The 26,307-nt window shown below is 37.6% G+C and overlaps 1 long non-coding RNA gene across 1 annotated transcript in view; it reads left to right on the forward strand.

The window, feature by feature from the left end:
* LOC127059315 (uncharacterized) overlaps positions 1-24,323 on the forward strand; it is a 68,421-nt gene extending 44,098 nt beyond the window's left edge. Inside the window, exons 3-4 of the long non-coding RNA XR_007777007.1 lie at positions 4,858-4,942; positions 23,970-24,323. This is a non-coding gene — a long non-coding RNA (uncharacterized LOC127059315). The remainder of the gene's footprint in view (positions 1-4,857; positions 4,943-23,969) is intronic.
* The last annotated feature ends 1,984 nt before the right edge of the window (positions 24,324-26,307 follow it).

The raw sequence follows: 26,307 nt of genomic DNA on the forward strand, positions 1-26,307 counted from the left end.
TTCAAATACTATTGAGTGCCTACACTTACATTCTGACCCACTATTTTTAGCAGCACATTGACTCTACAATTCATTTATTTGCCTCTTGCACATATGGAAACAAATTCACAGTAGTCAGATATTGAAAGCTTGTTCCAAATGTACCTCAATATTTTGAGCTAATCATATTGTAAATTATGCTTTTTGAACTCTGTTGTGTATTTCATCTTGATATAGTTTTGATATGCTTTTCCTTTTTTCTAACAAATCTTTTTTTTTTCCTTTTGTGCATTAGACACCACCATATCAGAGGTTTGTAAAAGTTTACTGAGGAATAGTATTTTATTAGTATGTTTATATTTGCTATATAGGTGTCCAGAGACATTTTCTTGGAAACTGAACAGAAAAAGCCTAAAACCTCACTAATAATTTCTGCATCAAGAAAGGACTTCTTAAACTATTCCCTTACACTTAACTAGGGTGTTTGCATCTTTTTTTTCTTTGTTTGTTTTTATTTTTTGGAAATTATCTCTGTTTTTAAGTCAGAGAGAGGGAAATTAATTTCAAAACATAGAGGCAAAAATATCTGAGCTTTTTTTTAGTCAACAGAGGGAAATAGGCATTACAGGGTACAATTTTTATCATAATGTCTAAGAGAGGATAGATGAGAAAATAGGTCTAGGAGATATTTTCTTTTATTTAGACTAGAAAATAAATTTTCTTTAAGTTCATTGTAGTTTTGATGAATTTCTTAAAATTTCTATAAATATTCATTGAAATGTGTTTCAGGGCAAAAATTTAAAATATATTTCTCAAGAAACCATTTAGTTAACAATTCAATTAATCTGAGAAGATTTCATAAGCCCTTTTTGGTTAGCCTCTGACTTCAGTTTTTTCTTTGGATAAGCAATTTGTCCTCCACTAATGCTCACTTGTTGGTTCTGTGAAATTCAGTTCAGAAAGTGAAGGCCAGTGCAGAATAGTTTTAAAGATCATTAAACTGGGATGCCATATGTTGTCATATGACATTGAGCTGCTGTGCGTCTGTACAATCCTTTACCCTTCAAACCTGACCTGAATTTATTCTGGGGAGTGCATAACAATATTATAGCCCAAAATCTGGCATATTTTTTGGAAACCACAGCCAAACATGCTGCCATTCAGCTTCTATCCAAGCCAAGAACCACAGCCAGATTTTCATGTGTCATTCAACATTTGCCTTTAGTAGCATGATTCCTGTTACTGGAAAGAGCTACACTACGTACTTCAGCAGACCAGGTTAGCTCTGTCCTCTTCGTGTGAGGGAAATTATTGGAAATTATAAACATTAGATATGGTTGACAGAAACTTCATATTTTTATGAAATCAATGGGGTTTATCTTTCATTGCCATAGATTATCACTTTGTTGACCTTCTATCCTATCATTAAATTCCATAAGGTCATATATCATTTAATATTGAGTATTTTTATAGGCTGCTCTTTCTTCTTTGTTTGCTATTTTTTGCACTGAATAAGTACAGACCACTGTATAAATAGCACTACTGATTAGATAGAATTCCAGTAACAATTGTTGTCCTAGATTAAAATCCAAATGTTCTGAGCAGTAGCATGAATTTCTATTTATAGAAAAGAGATGAGAATCTGTAAGAGTGAAGGGTAAACCATTTTACTCTGTAAAATAAATGAGAAGTTGTACTTGATATGCTAAGTCCTTACTTTTCCTGGTATGTGAAGAATGTCCTTATGATTTCTCAAATACATATGGGCTGATTTGGAAAAACGCCATCTGCCCTGTGGTATAATACAAACAGAGATGACTATTGCACTCAACAATACACAAGACTAAAAGAATTTGATTTCCCTGAGATTTACTTGGAAATATGATTGTAAGAAAATTGGATTCCTTTGCTGATATTAATCACTGAAGAGAAAAGGTTATCAGAAGCGAGACCAAGAAAAGATAGCTATAGAATGGGAAAATGGAAAATAAATAAAATGCTTTTGTTTAACTAGGTTCTCTTTCTTTGTGCTGCACCTTGTAAAGATGTTCACTGTGCTTGTTTATGGAGTGGTTCAGACGCACCATGTGTAACCATGGGAGGGAATACCTTGAGAGGATGCCACTGGCTCTCCCACTGCCATTCTGTTACACTCAATAATTTCCTGAAGCCTGTGGTACAATGCCTACTTTCTTCTGTAACTCCTGGGATGTGCTTATGGTGTTTCTCTCACTCCCTTTCTTTCTGTCTTTTTTACATTTCTGTGAAATGTATCACAGGGTGTGGCCATATTCTCCCTCCATATTGTGCAGAACTGTAACTTAGCTTACATTTGAAGATTCTGGTTGCTCTAAAAAGGGCTAAAAATACTAATGGACTAAAAAGATCTGTCAAGTGTGTGTATTGGGATGGTGTCTGAAGCCCATTGCTCTTCCTGTACTGCCCCATCTCTTCAGAGACCAGTTGAGAGGCAGCTCATATAAAAATAATATTACCATTTTTCTTGGGGCTCCTTCTGCAAAGGAGAGAAAAACACTTGGATTTTTTTGTCTGTATCTTATGATAAGAGTAAGGCAGCTTTAACTTTTAAATTTACCCCTGTGTATGACAGTGGCTGTGTGGTAGTCTCCAGCCACAAGCTCAATATAGGTAGTGGAGATGATTCAATCAGGGTCAGATCCTTCTCTCGACTCCCCCTACACCTTTTCCTGGGTGAGTCATCTTGGTCTTCACTCTCTGAGTGAAGTCATCTTTGTCATGAATGAATGGTTAGGCTGCTTGGAGAATTACCATCAGAAGTACTGGCCAAAAGCAGGATTTAATATGAATTTGTGAAAACACAACTTTAACAGAGTTTGATGTCTAAGTTTACTCTACATATTTATTATGTTATATAGGAAAATCAGAATCAGTTTAGAATAGTTACACAGAGACCAGGGTTGCAAAAAAGTAAAGATAAAAAGAGTACAAAAGATAAGGGTTCAAAAGCGTTTAGCAGAGCTTAATAATTGACTAATTTATTATTCTCACAATGATTCAACAGTATTTACTACAATTTTGATACTGATTTAATTATAATTTTATAACAACATTTATATAGTCATCATTTCCTATGCATACACCCATGAAAAAGAGATGTATTTATCTCTATCTATATCCTTGTACATCAAAATTTCCCTCAGGTTCATGGAAATACATCAAATCTCCTAGGTTTTCTCAACAGGTGTGGGTTACACCTTGAGGACTGTGTTTATAGGGCCTATCAACCTTGGCTTCATTATCAGCCAAAGTCTCTTGAAAACTTGACAGTTCATGAGTTCCAAGAGGCTTCCTACTTAGAGAGAGGTGCTTGTGCAGCCTGCTGTGATCCAGGAGAACCCCAAGGGGCCTTCCTTAGGATCACCCTTTAGAAGGTTGCAGGATAATTGGCTTTACACATCTGCAAAATTTTCATCCTGGAAATATCCATCTTGCTAGCTCCTGGAGTTTCTAAAATGTTTGACAATAATTTCAAAACTCCAGAAATAATGGTGGTGTTCCACTTGGGCTACAGTGCAGCTGGGAATGTTCCAAGGCTGTCAGGGGGCTGATGGTCCTTTCACCACCTTGGCCAGGAGGCTGATGTTCCTATTACAGCCATTGTTGTCCCCACTGAATCATATAAGAGTGTCTGGTAGGTCAGGGATGCTTCACCACCCAATTGGTAAAGGGAACTTTCAGTGCTCTGGTTCAGTCAAAGCTTGTCAGGAGTTCCTGAGGTCATAGAGCAGACCCAAGAAGGAGGATGCAAAAGCACATTCTTGAAAAAAAGAGTATATGGGTCATTTTTAAATATCACACTGCCATTCTTTCTGCATTGGTGGGGAGCAGGAGAGTGCAGGTGTGACCCCTGGTGACATAAATACCCATGGACTATGCAGAGAAGGGTGTCTTAGAAATACCATCTGGGCATTGCTTGGAAAATTGTAGTTGAGAATCATACACATGCCAAGGGCTGTTCCAAAAATTTAATCCCTTAAGCAGTGACCTATTAGCATCTTGAGCACATGCCCAGGTTGTGTTCAATTTACTAGCACAGATCTAGCTTCTGCTTGACAAATGTTAGTCTTATCATTTTCTCTGAGGTTAGATTTCTGTGATGTTAGTCAAGGTTTACCTAGGAGAAAACTGATACTCTTTTCCTGATTTCTTGATGTAATGCTTTTAAAAATACTATAGGAAAATGCTACAAGAAGTAACTGGATTGCTCAAGAGGATTGCTGTAGCAAGTTACACTGGATTTTTTACTGATGTCCTTAACATAGAGGATAGCAATGGGAGGGTCAGGTACAGAATTATTCCTTTTTTAGTATTTCAGATGCTAAGAAAAAACAAGTATGGATAAGAATAGAAGACTGGAAAAACAATGGTAGTCCTTATCTTCTCTGCAATTTTCATAGGGTTAAATAGATACTGTTCATCTATAAAGCTCTTAGACTGTCAGGGTACAGAATAAAGACTCCTGCTTAGGAAGGATGAAATGAAGATGCTTTCATTACAGATACATTCATATCCACACAGTCTGTCAGACTGAGAACAAGATAACTTCCAAGAAACTTTCGTTTTTAGTTATGGTATTTTGCTTGTAAACAGGAAATCATGATGCAATTTCTGCCTCTTCCATTGCTGTTTTTGATTGTCTGGATTGCTGCCATCTCTATTTCTTCAGGAAGCTTGTAGAAATAAATAATCATGAAGTCCTTTACTCCATTCCCAATGTCTTTTCAGTTGGTTAGCTTCAAGTCTTCAATGGTTGTATAAGTTTTGCATGTCCATCCATTAGATCTTGGAGAAAAATCAATTAAAGCAATTCTAAAATATTTTACATTTTCATTTTAGAAATTGGGTTCCTGCTCCTTCAAGATTTGGGGGAATAAGACATGAATGAAAACACACCAGAAGTGAGATCACAGCTTACCAAAGGGTGAGTAAGTGGAGTGAATAGAAGGCACTGTCTCAGAAAAAAAGGTACATTGCTGTGACCACTAACAGCTGAGTCGCCTAAAAGTATGCTAAGCTCTGTGAGCTATTTTGTTTCCTATTAAGTGAATTTGTGACAGGTCAACACAAGACAAATTGCTTCCGATTGCAGAAGCACAGAACTGCAGCTATTCTCGTGACAATGTTGGTGTGGCTACAAGCACATCTAACTATTTGGATAATGTGTTTCAATTAGTTATATTTTAGAAAGTATAAACTAGCTCCATATTTTCACTCTGAGCAGCTTCTGGCTTTAAGAGATTCTGATTTCACTCTGCTGAATATTGGGGAGGTCATCAAAAAATGTGGGCTGCGTGGATGTAGCAGTGAATTTTTAATATAACCTTGTTAATATCAAACCTGAGAGAGAAGAGTGTTATCAAGTCCAAAATGCTTCCAGCCACAAAATGTGGAAGGGAGAGGCAGGCCTTGGGAGTATGTAGCTACCACCTGTCTCTATAAACAGGCTGCTGGCAAGGTCACCTTGGTCATGAAATGGACTGATCAGACATCCTGGTGACAGAGTCAGGTAATATTATTATGTATGAAAAGATTACATTTTTAGCAAAGAGTTATTCAGAATTTGAAATTAGTCTGAATTTTGGCTACAAAAATAATCAAATATTGGCAATTGGTTTATTCTGTAGTTAAAAAGTGTGTCAAATTTATGGAAAAGTTGTTACTGATCTATTACTCTTTTTTTAAATATGGCACATTTAAATTTGACAATCTGTTTCTCTGAAGGGACTAATTTTATTTTGGTTTGGCTTTAGGCTATCAGAAATTTGATACTGTGCCATACTGAATTAAAAATATTCAAAAGTTTATCAGTGGCTTAGTTGAATTCAGAAATAATAAGATAAAAGATGGATGGCAGATTATAGTTCTTTATCCATTCAATTATTGAATGTCTTTCTAGTATATGCCAAATGAATTCACAGAATCACTAGGTTGGAAGAGACCTTTAAGATCATCAAATCCAACCCATGCCCTAACACCTCAAACCATGGCACTGAGTGCCACATCCAATCTTTTTTTGAAGACTTCCAAGGATGGTGACTCCACCACCTCCCCAGGCTGATGATTCCAGCACTTTTTCACCCTTTCCATAAAAACTTTCATGTTACTGGCTTGATACAAAACTTACATTCAGTTCTTTTGCAATATTTAGTTCAGGCTAGAGACTGTGAACTCAGGGTCTGAGCATCAGCTGGAGGACAAAGGTGTTCAGTGAATCCTGCTGAAAGCAGCAAGAAGAAACTGTGGATAGTGTGGGTGATAGTGCTGCCACTCCACAAATGTGTGTGAGATCTCAAATATTCTTGGTCTGTGTTGTGCTTTGCATTACATTTGTTTTGCAGGAATAATTTGAGGTAGTGACTGTACGTTGCTAGGATTTGACCTGTTGAAGGAAATGTCTTTTGACATTACTTATGGAAAAATACAGTGGATACAAACAGGAGTCACAGAGAGAACACTATTATGGAGGAATATAAAATATAAAGCACTCTCTGAGTGTATGGAAAGCTAAGGTTTAATTTGTTATCTCTGTCCTCTATGAGTGATCTGGAAATTAAGCTGATATTTTACAGTCATGGTCTCACTTCTTCTCTGGCTTTACACAGGATTTTCTCCTTAACCAAAATGACATGAGCAGTCCTGTGAGAACCCACAGGATTTCTAAAACACTCACAAAGAGGATGTTCTGTCAGCTTGCATACACAGCTGGTGCCCTCATGCACTCATTATGTGCTTTTTATTGTTAAAACAAGTAATAAGCTATCAGAATTTGTGTCAAGTACCATACCATCAGAGACTTTTGTCTAGTAGTAGGGTTGATGAACTATAATCCTGTAAATTACACCACCTGATATCAGGCATTTTCATTATCACTGATTTCAGCTTTACAGGAAGGGTACCACAGTGTGCTGTCACTGCTGTCATGTGGTTCACTGAAACCCATATGGTGTGACATCCTTGGGTTCTGGGATGCTTACAGACACAAGCACTACACTTCAGATTTACCCCGTTTTCCTCAAGCCCATGAAGCCCTGATCTGTTGCATGCCACAGTACATATTCTGAAGCAAAAGTTTGCTGAACCATTTTAAGTTCCTTAGCATAAACAGCATACAGCTGTATGCAGTCCTGCAGCTGTTCTATCCCATCAAAGCAAAGGCATTCCTGTGTACCACACTCTCTGTGATGTTTCATGACAAAATGATTTCAAAAATACTTAGAGATCATTTTCTTTTTCTGCTAGTGATATATGTATGCCAGCAAAAGGTCAGAGAGAGGATGGAGAACTATTCTTTATATAGAGGTACAAGATTTTTCAATAATTCTTAAAATTTTTTCAAAAACCTCTCAGTAATTTCCTTATTCTGACCCTGTGAGTGACCTCACAACGGACTGTAAAAGATGGCTGACATACACATTATACTGTTATACTTATAAATAGTATCACATAAAAGAGCAAATAATTACTGAACATTGGTGTCTGGCACTACTTCTGTGCTTCTAATAAAGCATTCCCCGCACAATGGTGTGTCCATTTTGGTGGAGGGGGTCATTCCATCGTGTCAGCAGCAATGTGCAAACTCTGAACTCAGAATATGTGCCATATGCTGTGGGATGTGGCATGCAGGCAAATGGGGATGTTTAAGGTATTAAACCCTATTGGAGTACTGCTGGAGGATTACTGAGAGAGGAAGAGCTCACAATTGGTCTTTCCTCTTCTGAACTGACTACTGGGAACTGTTTTTAACATATGCAGGCCCAGCTGTGCCTGGGCTTTGTCCAGAGGGAAAGCTTGTTGAGACAGGCCAGGGCAATGCAGGAAAGCAGGCTGCTAAGAACTCTTGATGTGAGAGGCCCCTGCTGTTCCAACTTTCTCCCTAACCTTTTGTTTTATGTAGTGTTTCAGATGTATTACAAGCAACCAGTTTTCTTCTACAGCGAAAATGTAATTATATGTCTACATAAAGTCTCATATTTTAGCTGCATACATGATATTATATCTGCTCAGCTGGTATGACCCAGCATCACAGCATGCCATGCAGAAATGTTTGAGGAAACACTTTCTCTGTGTGGCAGAGTGATGCATGAATTTGTTGCTTATTTGGATATCTTTGACCAGCACTGAACTGGGCCACAAAGCTCTTCAAAATGCCCAAGGAAAAAGAAAAAGTGTATTTTCCCCACTTCTGTGCTTACCTCAAGTGAGTTGCTCCAGTGTTTCTTTTCAAGGTCTGTTTTTTTTCCCCATGCATCCCTCCTCAGCTGCTTTGTCATTGCCATCCTGATAAGAGCTGTTTATACTTAGCAAGTCTAAGTCCCACACTGATAGATTGAACACTGACCTTTTGATGTGTGACTAGGCCAAAGAGTCCTAACTGCAAAAAGTGCATTGTGACATTTTAAGAAGTAAATGTCAAACATGGAACTAATGGAACATACACAGTGCAGAAGACAGAAATAAGTGGCACTTCGGTGGTACCTATGAGGTACCTGGGCTATTTGAAGTCCAACAAAGTAGAAGAACTGGAAACTGAATCTAGCACTAGCAGACTAGTAATGAGTCTAGTATTACCCAATGATAATATTAAAGCTTTTATATGAGAAGCCAAGTTTAAAGTTCTCATACCGTGTATTGTTACAGAAATTTTTTCGTGTACAAACAGTCTAAATATTTTCCAACTGTATTAAAACACAATGATTTAGGAGAACAAGAATACAGCAACAATTGTGCTATAGTGCACAAATACCATTTTATAATTTAAGCCAGGACACTGTGGTTATCCCTTAAGGAACATATGGTGTATTAAGCAAAACCAATTAAAAAATTCTCAGCTAGATTTATAGAATCTTTTTCTTTGCTCTTATCATATAGTTATTAGTATTTCTATTTTCTGGGCATCATTTAAAGGCACTTATATTCTAGAAATAAAATTCAGCAACATGCTGATATTTGTGCAATAATTTGAGAAGCAAACTCTTTGCCACTATGGCTTCATATTTGTAAAATAGATGGGGAAAAGTTAGCAATTACATTAGCTATCAGTAGCATAAAGAAACACTATGTGTGAAGTTCCCTGGGTTTGCTGTGTTTTTTTGGTTAAGAAGCATAATCTTTTGTACTTTTTAAATCAACATGCACGTAATTATGTTCAAAACCACAGCATTTTTCTTTTTCTGTCTACTGAATTATACCTCTCAGCCAGTTGGACTCTATGGTTTCTCAGCCCTTTAATATATTTAGATAATTTGAAAATTTCCGCAGTGTCCATTTATTCCATCTAAGGGAAATGTGGTGGTGTCTCACCATTCTGAATTATAATATTTAATATTAAACTTCTCTCCTTTTGTTTTCTATAAGCTTCTAGTCCAAATCATACCATTAATTATGAAATGTGATTTCTTTGAGGCTTATGCAAATACAGGATAATTTCCTAACTATTTTTGTATTTATTCACAAGTTTAATGCATGACTTTCTATCAAGCCTCATGGTTTTACTACAGTTTAACAAAAAAAAATGCTTTTAACCAAGTATTTAAAAAGAATATTCTATTAAGAAGGAAAATCAACCATATGTAGTAGGTTTCTACAGACCTACTTTTTGAGGGCCAATCTAAGAATAAATTTAAAATTTAAATAGTAATATTACTTACTTGCCTTTACTAGTGAAAAAAAATTATTTGCTTACATGTCTTTGAACGTCGAGATGCACATATAACTTTAAGAGTTTAAAAGTGATATGATTTCTCATCATTTGGAGATTGAGCTTGGAGCTGTAACAATCTTTTAAAACTGCACTTTTTTTTTTCTACTAGTTCAACTTTGTACTGATTAAAATAATGAAGATGGTTTTATATGAGAAAATCACCAATTACAGTGAACTTAAGAGAAACAGGTGAAAGCAAGATTTAATTTTCAACCAATTGATGGGGATTTGGCCTATGTCCTATGCAAGTTATGACACAGGGCTTTCAGTTGTAGGTTTGGGATTCTGTCACAATTGGAGATGATACCTATATGTTGATTCAGGCAAATAACATTCAGAGACTTAAGTAATTAAATAAATTTAAGGACTGAAAGAACTTGATCTACAATGATGTCCAGTGAAGTGCACGGTAGGAAGAAGAAAAATCCCTCTAGAAAACCTGAAAATATTTCATGAGATCTGCTGCATAAATGGAAACAAGTTCAGACAAATATCCTGTAAGAGTAGTAGCAAAGCTTGGATCTGTAGATTTTCTAACCTCCATGCAGTTGTTCTTTAGACAGTGTTTGGATAAACAGAACCTGAGGTTAGAATTGCACAGTTGCTATTTTTCCGAAGTGCAAACGTACGGTTTTAAAAGCCTCTTATTCTTTTATTTATTATATATGCTGTTTCAATTTCATGCAGGGATAATCTGCTCTTTTAAAACTCTGGAACTGGAAGGTACTCAGCTCTTTCTCACCTGAGAAATACCCTTGCTGACTAAATGGAAACTGGGTTGTGTGGTTCATGAGAGTCTGTCTTATTAAAGAAAGAAAATTTTTCATAGAGGCATTGTGCTCTTTTAAAAAAAAAATGACTTGTGGTTTGGAAGCTAAGGTTTTTTGTGCACCTAAGATGATCAGCAGTAAAGTGGGTGGGTAATAAGCATTAACATGGTAGCTAACAACTGCATGACTTCCATTCTTTTCCCCCATTCCCCTGCTTTTTTTCACCCCAACTAGCATGAAGTGTGCCACTCTGAATCTTGTATAGTTTCTGATAGAGAAATACCTTTTAGACTGTTGGCTGTATGCTCTTAGATGGAAACCTGTGCAGGGAAGGTTAGGAGTTTGATTGTAGGTTTAAGGGTAAAGAAATTACCTGGACACCCTGAAAACACACTGAGATGTAGCAACATAAAATTAATGTTAAGTGAACTTGAGTCATGTTCACACATAGATGCCACAGGCAAAAAAAAAAAAATTCTTCAAATCAATTTAAAGAAGTACAGTGGAAGTCCTTGTCTGTTCTGTTCACATTCAGCATTGAAAGTGATCCTACTCTTTACCTATTATAAAACTCCATTTAAGACCCACTTTCTAAAAGATGTTTTCTCTTCAGAAGTAAGTCTAGGTAGAACATTGACAAATTTTTATCACATTCATTTTCTTTTAATAGGACTTTATGTGTTTTTCAAATTAACTTATTAAATCTGAAGGAAATCAGGTTCCTTGGGCAATATCAGAAGTTAGAGGCTTGTTTCTCTGGGCTAATAGTTAAAAAACCCTTTCAAATTTCAGTAGCATTAAAGAAAAATGGCTATCAGGCTACATATAACACACATAAAACACAGGAATATTGATTTCTCAGGCTTTAATTCTAGGTGGGCCAGCAAAGCAATTTGTTTTTATGTGGTTTTTTTCAGAAGAAAATGCTTTATCAATGGAGTTTTGCTAAGATTGTAAGAATAAATCTATTTTGTGAGGAAACTAAAGTAATAGGATTAGAATTTGGACCACATAATCCTATATGGCTTTTTTTCTTTAAAAGCCTGTTTGTTTTAACTAGTTCTAATTGAATGACTTTAGGGTGCTCAAAAGCCTCCATGAGGCCAATGTGTTAAGTGAGATGCATTTCCCGAGTAACAAATTTAATGATCTGCTTTGAAAGAGAGGCTAAGAGATAATCAATAGTCCCTTAAGGATGTAGTCAAGCTTAATGGATTTAACCAAGCAGATTATCCTAGTATTTATGGTTGCTCTTCACCAGATGGTTAAAAAAAGTATGTTTTTAATGGAAGAAAACAAAGAACTCACCTAATCTTATTTATGAAGTTATTCATTATGGCAGTTTTAGGCCTCTCAAATGAATATATCTTTTAACATTTTTGTTGTGAACTTCATCATGTGGTTTTAAATAATTGAGGGAGTAACTTAATCTTTTGGGAATGGAGCAGTATGCCCTGACCCTGACCTCACATGTAGTGAGGCTGGTGTCATCAGGAAAAAAAGCCTTGTCAGTTGTTCTTCCTGATAATAGTGGTAGGCACTGCTTAATGATTTAATGTATTTTTTTCCACTGTGCACTCTCAAAACTCAAGTGTTATTTTCTAGGGGTTTTCATTCATTTTTTCTCTGAAAGGCACTTTGTTGGCAGACATTGAACTCTGAAGGGTGTCTGGACACAATTGCTTCTACAAAAGTCCTCAGACACATTCAGCAGTTCTAATATTCATCACTGGTTTGTTTTTCTTTCCAATTAAATTTTTTGTCTTGACTCAGTCCATCCACTGAAGTAAGCAATGTCTTTGAATGTGTTGTCTGAAAATTGGTTTCTATGAGCATACCAGTAAGCAGACACCAATACTATTTGTTTGGTATGGTACATATTATTATATTATGCTGAAAATTAAGTACAGAATTTATGGTAATACTCTAGAGAGAGGACAAGGAAGCATCATAATTCAGCAACAGTCATTTGTGTCCCAGTGATTGCACTGCAACTCTACCCTGTGACAACCCACAGGTAAAATACCTGTCAAGATATTTCTGCAAAGGCATTTCCAACCCCCACAACCCTCATATCATACCACATTGTCTTCAGAAACAATGTGCTTTTACTATAACAAGCTCAGTACTAATTAATTTTCATTCACTGGGTTGCCCCATCAATGTCAGCATGCCAGATGGGACTGCTGGCTAGTGAGCCATAGAGAAATCCTCTAGGATGGTTTCACTAGGACAGAGAAATATGTCAGCAGACATGACTGGACTTACTATTTTCTGGTCCTGTGTTTTCCCCATACTCTCTGCTCCCTCTATATGGTCTTGGGCTGGAGAGCCAACATTGTTGCATCTGATGTTGGGAAAGAAAAAGAGAAAAAAACCCTAACTCGTGTTGCTAAAAAAGTATTCACCATGGGCTCACTAGTGCAATAGGACAGGTTTCATTTTCTAGTAAGTATTTTCAACTTTGCCGTATTAGAATAGGAGTGCAGAAAGTGTAAGAGAAGTAAACCTGTGATGATGTGTAAGCTTGTAAACATCTGACCTAGTTCAATAATTTGGCCAAAGCACTCTTAATGAATACTTTGTATTGATCCAAATAAGGGTTTTAAGATTTGCTAGGAATTACACAGATGAGGTTTGATGCCATATGGCTCACCTTCTGTGTCAGTGACAAGGGGAAAGGTTTCTTTTACAGCTGAATGCTATCATCCTTTTTTTCCCCTTAAAATGTGTAAAACTCAAGACACACCCTGAAGCTGTTATGACCTGCCACTGAGGTGGTGTAACTGAGGTTTCTGTCAATAGATCCCTTGGGACAGATTAGAGTAAAATGTCACTGAATTGTGTGTGTGTGTGTGTGTGTGTGTGTGTGTGTGTGTGTGTGTGTGTGTGTGAGGTATGAGCTGGGAATGCTCGGGTACCTCCCCTGAGGGGAGTTTTACACTGATGCAACACTGTGGCTTATGCACAGTCCTCAGGTGGAAGGCCCCAGAAGTGAGTCTGGGGGCGTTTCAGGGGTCTTTGATGGCTCATGACCATCAAAGACATGACAGCTGTTTCTCACACCTGTGTAGTTGTGCCAGTTGGACTTCATCAGAGGGAATGAATACTGCCAAGATTGCGGGGATGTTGCAATATCTCCCCTGGTGGGCATTGGTATGTTAAAAAAGCATTATCCCACCTCAAAGGATCTGCTGAAGGATCTGCTTCTTATCAGCCTTTTCACTTATCTGGCTCACAACCCAACAGAGGTCAGTTTGTTGTGGTCATCCTCTGGTGGGTGCTCCCCTCCTCTTGCCCCTGGGCTGTTCTTCTGCAGGTCAGAGATGTGGACACACCACACCCCATGGCATGAGGAGCTGTGTCAGCTACTCTACATTTCCAGATAACATTCCTGAAATCTGGTCCCTATAGGCCTTCTCTAAACTTACAGCAGGATTCTTTATGTTCCTTGAGCTTCCTTTAAAAGCACTAATTCAATCACTGCTTGGCAATGGCTGTGGGCCTAGGTTTAAAGTGCAATCATTAAAACTATTTTATTTTTCATACTAACAGGAAATATGACCAGTTTTGACAGTCCAGGAAGAATGGTATGGGAATCTTGCAGAGACCACTTTTTGCTGAGATGTCTGTTGGTTACAGCAGAGCCATCCTTGAATAATGTGTATACTCTGCTTACAACATTTCTCTGCAGACAGAGAAATGTTGGGTTATCATTGACATACCAGCACAACATCCATCTTGCTCTCTTGATTCTCAGCTGCTAAAGTTTTGGCATTCAATAGTGGATGCTATTTTACTGGGGAAAGAGATAGATGCAGGCTTGATATGTCTCTATAAATGCTGATAACAGAAATGTTGACTAACTATTCTGAAGACACCCAAGATGGCCTGTCTTATTTGGGAATGGGGAATTAAGGCTTAGTAGATTGTTCACATGGGCAAAGGAGATAAACACTTTACTAGTTGTGGATTTCATGGCTCCCATCTGTCCTGTTTCTGCTTGCCATATTGTTTCATTCTAAGGTTGGCCCTCAGTGAAATGTTTTTCCTTTTAGAAATATTTTTCTGTTCTGTACAAAGCCTGTTAACAATTTCAGGAGACTATTCCAGACTATTTTGGAGCTGACCCTGAATTCAAAACCAAAATCTTGGCTGGAGTAAACACTTTAGTCCAAACTCTTGCTCAGATCTGGACCACGATGAAACTCTGGAAGGTGCCACAGATGACAACTTTCACCAAGTGGAATCAGTCTATCTGATACATCAGTTTTGGCACTGGGCTCCTGGTTGTTCTGATTTGTTCTTTCATTTTAGAGTTTAGACACATTAGAGACAAGGTGAACCCAGCACTTGGGAACTGTGGGAAATGTGGGAAATGTGAAATTGCAACATGATCAAATAGATTTTAGGCTCCTTATAATGTTTGAAACTCCTGTTATATTCAATAAATATGACCCATTTTTTTCTAAATATCTTGCATTTATTTTAATAAATAGTCATTAATCTTGTTAGAAATTGTAAGTGCCTCTTGTTAAAAATGTTCACTCAAGTTATCTTGCGAATGTCATCCTGAATGATTTTATTTGATGGAGATCATAATCTATATTTCTTACCCACAGAATTACTGTCTTTTGAAGTAGTCTCCTTATTTTATATTCTAGGAATACTTCATACAGTTTGTTGTAGATAAGAGTCATTATAGAAAGATTTATGTGAGTGCAACTCCCTCAAAAATTAGATAAGCTCCATACTATCTCTTTTACTTGACAAACTCTGGATGCCTGGTTTTCAGCAAGACAAAGACCCACAATTTTTCCTGTCTGATTTCTGAGGGACAGAGCTGATGAACTCCCAGAATCCTGAAGCTGCAAATGACGCAGTAAATCAAATATTCAGGTAATATTAAAGTCTCTGCATGACAATGTCTAATTCATAGTGTTACCTTTTCAGACTTGTTTTTTGAGCAGGGAGCACATGTTGCCAACAATATGCGCAATCTAATGGGGGTTTTTGAGTGTAGAGATCCTGGTTCTGCAATGATTTCTCTACAGGTAGATGACCACAAAGAGTGCCAGTGACATATCTAAGGGTGTCTGTGCAGGGAATCCATCTGTGTGAGCTTGTTGCAGGAATGTGACCACGTGATGATGTAAAATCATTTGTAGAACTCCCACTGATGTTCATGTCAGATTTAGGGCAATGAGCCGTATGGTCCCCAAATGCAAAACTTTGAAGTCAAAATAGTTGCAGTTTGTTCCTTGTCACTGACTTTACATTTTATTCATTAGAAAAGAACTTAAGTGCCAACTTACCATGCTACTTGCAACCAGTACTATAAAAAATGGTGTTTATTCTGCTACTACTACTTTTTCACATAAGTTCTAAATTTTGATTTCTGTTCTCTGCCAAGAGCTTTATCCCTTGGGAAATACTAGTCAAATGTAAATGATCTACTAGAGTTATCATCTTTTTTAACAGAAGTGCAGTGTGTACTTATGAATAGTGTATCTGAGAGCTGGGACAATGCCTCTGTTTAATTATTAGAGTGATTAAAATCTGACTGACATTCTTGATTGATTTTCTACTCCTCTGCACATATAAAAGCAGAGTGAAAAATAAGGTCTTGATATTCATCAGTATCCATGATATTCAGCATTAAATCTTGCAAGAATTACTTTGATATCAGGTTAATAGGCTTTCCAGACACACCTACTGACCATCATATATTTTATTAAAAAGCAATTGCCAGCATAATGGAAAATGCTTCTTCTTCATTGTCAGAAGCTTTGAAGACTGTGTATCACTTTTAACAACATATCAGCAATTTTAGAAAAGCCAAGTAACTGATTCCATTCATTGGTTCTCATTCCACAAAGCTTTCTGAGCAAGCACTGGGAAGTATATATGAAATATGAAGAGTTGATTATAGCATATGGATCTTCTATGGAGAGCAATCTCTTACTGAATGTCACAATTTTGCATCATGAGGTTACAGCCTTTTTCCTAAAAATTTTACTACTTACTGCTGCTCATTTCAGGCATTTGCTCATCTCTGTTATTGTCCAGGACATAAAACCTTTTCCAAAATATCAGTATTGACACATCTGAGGGACAGGGACCTGTTGCAATGGGTCCAGGAGAGGGCCACAAAATTATCAGAGGACTGAAACATATCTTCTATGGAGAAAGGCTGAAAGAGTTGGGGGTGTTCAGCCTGTAGAAGAGAAGACTCTGGGGTGACCTTATTGCAGCCTTTCAGTGGTTAAATGGGTCCTACAAGAAAGAGGGGGACAAGATTTTTAGCAGGGCCTTTTGCAACGGGGCAGGGGGTAATGGCTTTAAACTAAAGAAGGCAGATTTAAACACAGAACAGGTTTCCCACAGAGGTGGTGAATGCCCCATTCCTGGAAATATTCAAGGTCATGTTGGATGGGGCTCTGAGCAACCAGATGGAATTGAAGATGTCCCTGCTCACTGCTGGAAGGTTGAACTAGATGACCTTTCAGGATCCCTTCCAACACATATGATTCTATAGTTCTAGGATAATCTTAATGTCAAATAATTATAATATCATAAAGACATAGTTTATATGTCCTCACTGTGCAACTTAGATTAGGTGCAAGATTGGAACTTCTGACCCTTGAAGGAATCTGTGATTGGGACATCATTCCCTTGAAGGAATCTTTTCACATTTTGTTTTAAATGTGCTTAGGGTTAGTTTTACTTTCATACATTTAATTATTCAAACAAGTGTTTGGTTCATTTTTTACTGTGTATCGTCTTTGTGTCTGAGAAAGGAAGAAATAAAAAAAACAAAAAAAAAATCTAGCCTGCAGAAACTTTATACAGTTCTGTGGTTGTACTGTAAATATATAAATTTGTAAAATATATAAATTTGACTACGTTACATAGCAAGATATAAGTACTTTTCTGCTTTCCCATCCCAAAACAACAATTCCACATATATAGAAAAAGGTGAAAATCTCAGTGGAGCAGTTGTCTGGCCATGTGCAGAGACCTGTGTGATTGCTTGTTGTAACCCTGGGCTGCATCCTGCTGCTCAGACAACTTACAGAGAAAGTTCATGTCAACGAACAAGTCTTTGTTGGTGGCCATGTCACCCTCCAATGGTCAGGTCTCCAGGGCAGCTTAAATGCTGCATTGAATTAAGTGCTAAAGCAACTCAGAAATTTTTCACCAGTTCCTCAGTATCATTTCCCTGTGAGTTTGCAGGGACTATCTAATGTTCACAGCTGCTGTCTGCAGCTTGTCAAGTTGCACAGGGAGTGACAGAACAGCAGGGGCAGAAGATATGGAATAGTCTCTGAAGGAGAATGTTGCTAACAGTATTTGCAGATCCTTGAAGTATCTGCCTAAAGTGACAGCATATCAGAGTGTGTGACTGAAGAGATACAGAGCAGGGGCCAAAGTACCAGCCTGTAACAAGGAGCTGTGCCCTACCAGCTGAGATATCCCTCAGCACTAGTGTTGCAGCCCATCTTCTCCCCCAGTCTCTGGGGTATGGCACGCCAGACAGCTGCCTGGCCAGCTGTGGATGGTATGTGTAATGACAGACAGGGAGACAGAAAGGACTGGTTTGTTGATGGGGAAACAGGAGTAAGGATTCTGTGGCATAAACCTCTTAATCTGTGAAGTTTGAAGGGGGGGGACTAACTACCTCAGAGTCCCAAAGTCCCTCCATCCAGTTGCCCTCATGTCATGTTGGTTATGAGAGTGGCTGGCTTATATGACTACAAGCATATAGTCAGCACCCCTGCAATACAAGTATGTGAATGACCATCTTTTCCTGCACTCTCTGTGTGCCTTTCTTTGGGAAACCTCCACAGAGAAACCTCTCTCAAACTGCTATAGATAATACATATCAAATTTTCATTTTAGTGCCCCTCTATAGCCATAATCTTGCTCCTAACTGAGGTTTGTAGGAAAGATTTTACGTCAGTAATCTTTTTTTCCTCTGTAGAGAAATGCTGAGATCAGTGGCCTTCTAGATTTGGAGTATTTACTGAAAATAGCAGCTTGATCCTTAAAGACTTTGAACAAGGGCAACCCAGCTGACCGTGTTTGTCTACCCAGAAGAGCCAGAACTTTGCATTGTTTAGATCAGGCCTTAGATAATTGGCCTGAAGGTTCATGTCTCATTTTGACATTGTTACACCTTTCCTGCTGACTTCCTTCTTAACCTCGTTACTATTTTGGTTGGTTTTTTGCCTTTTTTGGGGAATTTTTTTTTTGGTTTTTTTTTTTTTTTTGTAAAATCACCAACTGTACAGTTTGACTTATTCAGTTATAAAGCATAAAGGGGACTAATGATAGAATGGTCAAGTTTTTTGCTCTGTAAAAAAAAAGAGCATCTGGAAAGTAGGTAAGTCCTCCAGTGCTCCTCAGGGTGTATGCAATTATGCAGCTGGGGAGCACTGCAGGCTCTCATGTCATTTCAGCTGCCACAGATGTATGATCTACTAGTGAAAAACACAAATGCTTGCTCCTCCATTGTTGCCCTCTGGAACAAGAAAAGGATATTTGAGATAGTACTAAAATTACTACTGTACCTTTAGAGCTTTTCTCATGCTGAAAGCTGATGAGTATTTGCAATTTCAAAGAGCTTTTTGAGTGCCTAACCAGTGAAAATCTTTTAATTCCACATTTAGAAGGCAAAGCCCGCCCAAGCAATTTAATTCTTTCTACAGCTTTCCTGAAAATGTTGCAATCTATGTGACAGGGGGTGGGTATCAGGAAAAGGTGTTGTGAATTTTGATGTTGCAGCTCAGCCTGTTTCATAGTCTTTACTTGCAGTTTATTGCAGAGACAATTCTCCAAAGCGTAGAAGAAAAGATTTCTTTATTTAAATTTTTTAAATTTAATTGAGCTTTTTTCATCTTTTGCACGGGAGGAATTCTAAACACATTTTGAGAATGCTGTGGCCTTGTGTATCTTTAAATCTGAAAGGAAGGCGCTGGGTGCTGGTGCCACTTGGTGATACTGAGCACATGAGATAAATGTGATGAGCAAATTGTATCTTAATGGACAGTCTTCACATGACTCCTGGAGTGGCCACTACCACTGCTGTGATGGTTTTGGCTAGGATAGAATTAATTTTCTTCACAGTAGTTAGTATGGGGCTATGCCTCAGATTCCTGGGAATGGCTGAATACTCACATGTCCATGGAGAGTAGTGAATTGATTCCTTTTTTTGCTTTGTTTTGTTTGTACATGTAGTTTTTGTTTTGTGTTAAACTCTCTTTACCTCAACAAAAGGGTTTTCTCACTTTTACCCTTCTGATTGCCTCCCCCATCTCACTGGGGAACAGTGAGGAAGCCCACTGGAGCTTAGTGGCTGACAAGGGTTAAACCACAATTAGAGCTTTGTGGTATTTTCAGGACATCAAAGAGGGCCAACTACTAAGAAGCACTGCAGCAAAGACTCCAAAGCCACTGAGTGTAGAAATGGTCAACAGTGCATCAGTGGGTTGCCTTTGTTGCACTATGACATAACACTCGGGAAATCCTGACAGGAAAATTATTGTCAAATATGTGTATTCTTCAAACTAAGCTGGGAATTTTCAGCACTAAAACTGCTTCATTTCCACTGTGTCAATCATCTGCAATGTGATTCAGCTGTGCTGTAAGACCAGTCTTGAAACTTGCTTGCTTAAGCTGCAGCTGCCTCAGCAAAGTAGCTGCAAGCCACAGAATGCAGGAGCCAGACACGCTCGAGAAGCAGAGTCAGTACTTGGGGAGAGAGGAGGAGCACAAAATGCTGCCCTGTAGGAACGAGCAAAGCATATAAAAAGGAAAAATACATGGGTAGTAATACAGTGCCTATCACAGGCAGTGACAAAAAGGTGTTTTCTAGAAATGTAGGACACAGACAAAGAGTAAGGCTTTTTGTTTTCCAGGCTGAATAGCTCTAATAAGCTTAGTTATTCCTCATTCTAATTTCATATCTTTGATAAGGGTCATTGCCCTCTGTGGATCGTTTTGAGATGGAGACCAGACCTGCATTTTCTGAGATGCTCTTAGAGCACAAATTTTGTACTGTGGCACAATGTTTGGTTTCATTATCTATTAATTTTCCAACAATGCATATTATTGTTTGGTTTGCTTTTGTGTCCATTTTTTATCATTTGGCTGCCTAATCTGAGGTTGAAGAAGCTGTGTTATGGTGGTGATTTCAATACACCACTGTTAGCCTTCTGTGGTGCTAATTTCCTGCACTTGTACTATTTTAAAAATTTTATTAATAGTGGAAACTGAGCAAGGAAACAGGTGGGCTAAGTGCATATCCTGATGGTTTTATGGTTTTTTTGGATAGCCTGATCTATTTCTTTCATATTTTTTCCTATGGTTTAAGCTTAACTTACGGTATGACAGTGTTGGTCCCCAAAACATACAGGAGCTTTCAGGTTCTCCATTGCTGTCACTTGGTCCTTCATAGAAGCTGGGGAAAGAGTGATGGCTTTTCTATCTTTAAAGATGCAGAGAAGGAATAAAATAATACAAAGACATATTTCTATGAGAGAAAAATCTATGTGAGGATTTCAGTTGTGAGATTAAAGGCAACTCTTAACAGCTAACAAAATAATTTCCTAGCACTACAAATTGCAAATGAAGTTTAGTAGAATTCTCTTTTTGCTAAATGGAAAGTGTGATACCAGCTTATTGAAGTAAACTCAATATTGCAAGTCTTCAGTTAGCCTTTAAATAGAACAAAGACTCAAACAATTATGCTTGGAACAAGGAGATTTGATTGCTCAACCAGAGGCCTCTAGCTTTTAACTCAATAAGGTAATTTTGAATTTGAACTTGCAGTGATCTTTATAAATATTGCTTTATAGTTTAGTCTTCTAAAACTCTTGTCAGGAAACAATTATAAAAGGCCAGCTTCAGGCATGGTAATTAAATGAAGTGAGTGAAACTACACCAATGATTCATTTGGCTCAAGATTACACTGCAGTCTAAATGAAAATATTAAGTGTGCAGCTTTTAATTATCTAACAAGAATAAAATTGTGTGTGGACATTTTTAGAAACTATTAAGGAGTTATGACTCCATTAGAAAGCATCCAGTGATGTAGGGTAAACATTCCAGTTGGCACAACTTTCCCCTCCACTATTCTCTCCACTGTACAAATTTCCAGTCGGGCTCTTATGACAGACAGGGGAGGTGCAAGTTTCTATTTTGCAATTGTACTAAAGTTCTCCTCTTTTGCCACCAGTTTCCTTTGTATCCCTGTATTCTTTATCCTTTATGTCCCTATCCATATCCTTTCAGTACTGTAGCACTGCAGTCTTTGAAGTCTGGAACAAGATCAGATGGAGTGCTGGATGAGTGCTTCCAAAGGAGAGAACGCCACCACTGCCATATCACACATTGGCTACAGACATAATGAGCTTAGAACTTCCCTAGGAATCTGGGAAAACCCTTGAGCTCTACATTTCTGCAATTCAGAGATGAGATGTTTATCCATTTAAAGGAGAAGGAGAGCAGGCATAGTCTGGTGGTATGTTCATAGCTTACCGGCTAGAGGACACTCACACAGTGGTTATGATCATTTTTGTAATAAGAACATATGAAACCTATATGAAAATCCACAGGTGTGTTTGTTTACCTGTCACAATGTAGAATCTCCTGACTTTAACTAATCACTCCCTACTAGGCTGGATGGGTGTGCCAGGGTGACTTCACAAAAAGATTTAAGAAACCATTCAGCCAGGAAGGTGTCAGCCCATCTGCAGAGCATGCTGCTGACTCCCTCAGCAGGATGATGAGTTTTCATCCTCTTTTGAGGTGTCTTTTACCTCAGGCTTTTCAGGATAGCTGAAAGACAAATGGTGTGCTTCCAAGAGCAAAAATAAATATCATGGGCAGACTTAACCACAGCTCCTGAGTTCCTCTGTGAAGCTGGGCCAAAATGGAAATGCAGCTGTATGAACTAGAGAGCAAGGACACAGAAAGTAGGCTGTAATGAGCAAAGTAACCAGCAGACTGAGAACATTACAGGAGCTATCCTTGGCTGACCAAGAACAAGAAACCATTGAGTTTTATTAGACTTTTTAGGATTTCTGAACTCTAGGAGAATATTTGATGTGGGTTATGTTTTTATCCTGTGCATGCTTTTAATTTGAAAACTCACTGTTTCTTGAGGATATAGTAATTGTATCTACTGAGGAATAAAAATTGAAAGCACACATTGTGTGGGAAAGATTATTTGCATGAAAGACTAAGAAAGACTGTTATAAATTAGAAAGATAGTGTGATAAGAATTTCTTGAATTAAAGAGTTAAATTTTCTCTCCTAACTCTTAATTGTAGGATATTCACTGTTTTTGGAAATATGGCATGCAAGATATTGTAACTTTTCTTCTGAGAATGCTTGAAAATATTTTGATTATACTTTACCAGCTGGCCTTAGATACACATATTAACAGGCCGTCAGTTTAAAAATGGATCTAAGTCTTAGCAGAAGCATATCTGATTAATCCAATTCTATGTTAAAACACAATAAATAAATTAAAATTTTTCTTTGGCCATATGGAAAAATTTCAAGGAACTACAAGTGGCTATATAATTATAAGCAGACTCGGAAGTTTTGCTAGTCATATCAGAAATCAGTATAGGCTAACATGGCAACTGGGGAATTTTGAGGATGGCTTATTAGACAAAGTAAGAAGGAAGGAAACCTGTAGACTCACAGTAGCATATATATACAAAGTTTGTAGAAAAGCTATTAAAAATACATTTATTGTCCTGATCTTGATTGTTCATTTATATACTTAAATTGAGTAGGCTTTTCAGAAGAAATTTTATGTGAGAGTATTTTTCTTAACGTCTCTGGTTCTTAAAGCACAGAAAACTTGTGCTAAATAATGTAGTGAAAAGACAATGCAACTGCCCAAAAGTTGCATTTTGCCTATGTGAATACATGCCTGAATACTGAAGTCCAAATTCTACTTATGGATCTTTTTTATTCTGAGAATCAGCAAATAATAAAGATACAAATTTTCCAATAGATGCTAGTATCAATGGCCTTGTCTGCTTTTCTTCTGATTTGTTATATTGCTGTAAAACCCACTTGATGACACTAGAAATTGACAGTAACTCTGATTTTTTCCTGCCACATTTCAGCCAACCATCTATGAAAGACAGTGAACTGCTGCTACTTACATTTACACGTGCTGGATTATCATGACACTATTTATTCCAGTAATGCCACCTATCTCAAAAAAACCCAAAACCTTAAACAAAACACCAAAAAAAGAAGATCTGGAACCACCCTGAGCTGTCCTTAGCTCCCAAGATGCTGCACATGCTTCCAGACACCTGTGGTTATGCTCATGAGCATCTGCAGGTGTTCCTCTGACACAGCTGAGCCTCTTTAATCAGATGCCAGAGTCTCATCCCCAAGAGGTCTGAAAGGCTGCATGAATTTACAGAGAAGCCTCTTTTTTTTTTCAGGTTTGCCACTAATTCCTTTAAAGGAGCAGATGAAAATATCAGTGTGAGCAACCTTTTAGCCTTAAAAAAGAACCCTCTGAAACTGTGTGAGCTGTAACTGGATGCCTTTGAAGGACTTTTGATTGAGACTTCTACAAGATTTCAGCACTGTTTTCCTGAGCTCCTGGATTTAATAAGGCTTAAGCAAGACTGCTCTCAACCTGTTCAGACATTGGCAGTTTGTGCAGCATCTGTAGGAACAGTTGCAGCTACCTAGGGAATTTCAGTCCAAGCAAAGAAGCACACAGGTATTTTAATTGCCTGGACTCATGAGTTGGAACAATTTACACTGCAAAACTCGGCCAAGTTAACATTTTCTGCCCTGCCATCAGCTGCACAGCTCACTGAGTTTCTTCTGAACTCCCCCAATTTGCAGTCAGACATCCTAAGGTAAACCATAACTTAGGTTATATATGGCTTGGAAGCACATGCTTGATTTCAAGAACTTGAATCTTACAATTGTGCACCAAAGCAGTCAAGTGCATGTTCATCTCCTTGAAGTGAGTGGGAGCTGAGAACAGAATTGTAATAAAATGTATACCTGAGGGCTTTGCTAAGCAAAATTCAAGGGGGTTCTTTTGCATGGTCCTTTTCTGTGAGGCCTACTGTCTGCTGTATTGCATTTCAATAACTCTGTTTTGTTGATAAATCTGTGTAATTATTCTCAGCTGTAAGTTTTCATAATTCCAAAATGTGTTGGTTTAGAAAGCAAAAAGCAATAGTTAACATTGGATTCATAATAAGAAGAATATAAAAGGGGCAAAATTAAATAAATTATAATTTCTTGAATAAGGAGTAAACAATCCTTGGATTTACATTGTCGGCTCTACTTAATCTGTACATGAAAGCCTTCTAGACATTTCATATAACACTTTCAGCCTCTTGAAATTAGGACATTTAACTTTTTTATTTAATAATAAAATAATTATCTGCATGTTTTCTTAATATATAGCTATAGGGGGTTTTGTGTTGCCTTGGCTTCTACACCCATCGATAGAATAACAGGCACTGAAAAGAGTTTGGAGACAACACTAAGACTTCTTTGTGAATAATGTTTTTAAATATCAGACACTGAAATACAAAATGCTACAATATGTTTGTAAACACTAGAATGACAAAATGTAGGCCTCACAATATTTTAAAGTAATAATTACAATAGAGTCTACACTGATGACTTAACTTGTGGTAGGTTCTGACTTGCTGCAGGAGCCTGCTGCAGATACCCTTGGCTGTCCTCTTGAAGATTCTATGTTCTGTGCTTGACTGATAACATCTTGAGTAAGTGTACACATACAAACACAATGAATTGAATTAATAATGTGGTTGATCATTTAGTTTCTTTAATTACATCAAATTCCTTCTAAAAAAAAGTCTTGATTTACAACTTATTAAAGACTAACTTGTATGAAATTTAAGCCAGGACAAAAAAGGTATTTCTCTAAGAGGCACATTGAAAAGAGTGCTCATTTAGTGCTTGATACAGGGTTCCTCCAAGGTCCATCAGGTGAATTAACCTAAGTAACCTTGGTGCCATCCCTGATGCCATCCCTGCCATCATTCCACTTCAAGTTTAACTTAATGGAGTTGGAATGCATCTTTGTTTATAATTCTTACTATAACTGAGTTCTTACTATAACTCAATTAATGTGCAATTACACGGTTTTGGTCTTAAATATTTGGTTGAAAATGGCTTCCTTGGCAATTATGGCTTCAATGGAGACCCATCTTTGACAGCTTAAACTTGAGACATTTAACATTTTGGAGCATTTCTTCTACAGGTGTATTCCAAAAAGATGACCTGAGGTCGAAACTGTGCCAGTTGATGAAATGGGTCCTTCAAGTGGAAAGGGGTGTTTTGAAGACATGGCTACCATACTGAAGTTAACTTGTGGTTCCCAAAGACAAATATCTTCTGTAAGCTAAATGAACACTGTTTTCATCTTGGCAAGTAGTGACCTAGAGAGAAAACAATGCCTTAGTATTATTGGTGATAAAACAATAGAATCCAGCTATTAGTGTCTGGCTAGACTTACCCTGAACCAGCAGCAAGAGAAAATAATGACACTGTAAAGTAAGGTTACTACTACTGTAAAGTTTTAACGTAATTCAAATAGAAATTAAGGTAATGCAGTTACTTATGAAATGTTGATCTTTATAGGCTCAGTATTCATCTAGAGATTGGCACTCTTTGGTGATTTTCAGATAGGAGCTAGTTGCGCTTCTAATTATGGGATTTAACTCACATAAAAAGATGCAACTGTGCCAGAGCTTCAAACTCTACTCACTTAATCACTGCAGA

The sequence above is a fragment of the Serinus canaria genome, chromosome 2 (genome assembly GCF_022539315.1).
Source record: "Serinus canaria isolate serCan28SL12 chromosome 2, serCan2020, whole genome shotgun sequence".
Classification (NCBI taxonomy): Eukaryota; Metazoa; Chordata; class Aves; order Passeriformes; family Fringillidae; genus Serinus; species Serinus canaria.